Source organism: Episyrphus balteatus, chromosome 3 (genome assembly GCF_945859705.1).
Source record: "Episyrphus balteatus chromosome 3, idEpiBalt1.1, whole genome shotgun sequence".
Taxonomy (NCBI): Eukaryota; Metazoa; Arthropoda; class Insecta; order Diptera; family Syrphidae; genus Episyrphus; species Episyrphus balteatus.
The window spans coordinates 55,068,113-55,069,060 of NC_079136.1; positions in this window are offsets into that span (position 1 = coordinate 55,068,113).

Here is a 948-nt window from a genome sequence, read left to right on the forward strand (position 1 = left end):
GAATGGCAAAAGGAAGATATTGAGCAAAAAAAATTTCTACTAACATTCATTCCGAGGTTAAACCCTTATTTGACTGGATTATAAACATAAATAAATTATGAATTTATTTCATTATTTAGTTTTTTTTTCTTAGTAAAATGCTAAAGCCATTCTAGTAAGTTACCTACTACGTAACATAGTAACTTACTAAAATAGCTTTTGACTAAAACGTTTAAAATTTTGCGCCAAAGTTATTAAAAGGGTTGGGGTCAAAATTCTGCTGAGGTCAAAATTCTTTTTTCAAAATTCTGCTTTTCATAATTCTGTTTTACCTACAAAATTCTGCAAAAAAATAAGAAATGGTTTGGAAAATGTTTAAAAGCACGCACTTCCAGTAGAAGTAATATTTTGTATCTTTCTTTATAGTTTCTAAAAGTTTTCAACGGTTTATACATAGATGTGAACTATAAAAAAATCAATCTATATGCAATATAACAAATATTTGGGACAGTAACAAAATTAACAGAAAGGAAAGTGGTAAAGTTGAATTACATTAATGAGATGTAAGCGCATATGCTATGAACAAAAAGAAATAGCAGAATTTTTTGGTTCAAAAATATGCTGGCAGAATTTTGAAAACTAGAATTTTAAAAAGCAGAATTTTGAAAGACAAAATAGAAAAAAAAAACAGAACTTTGAAAAACAGAATTTTCGTAAAAAAAAAACAGAATTTTCGTAAAAAAAAACAGAATTTTGACCCGATCCCTTATTAAAAAGCTACGCAGAGCAATTACCAGAAGAGGCCTTAAAGAGTTAGTAAGTATAAACAAAGGGTTTGGTAAGTACCTATATATATATTTTTTTTTATTTTCCATGCATGGATTTTTATGGAAAAAAGTTGGTTCTTTTCAGAAGAATGAATTTATAGTTAGCAAGCATGGATTTGTATGAAAAATTGAAGGAATTCTC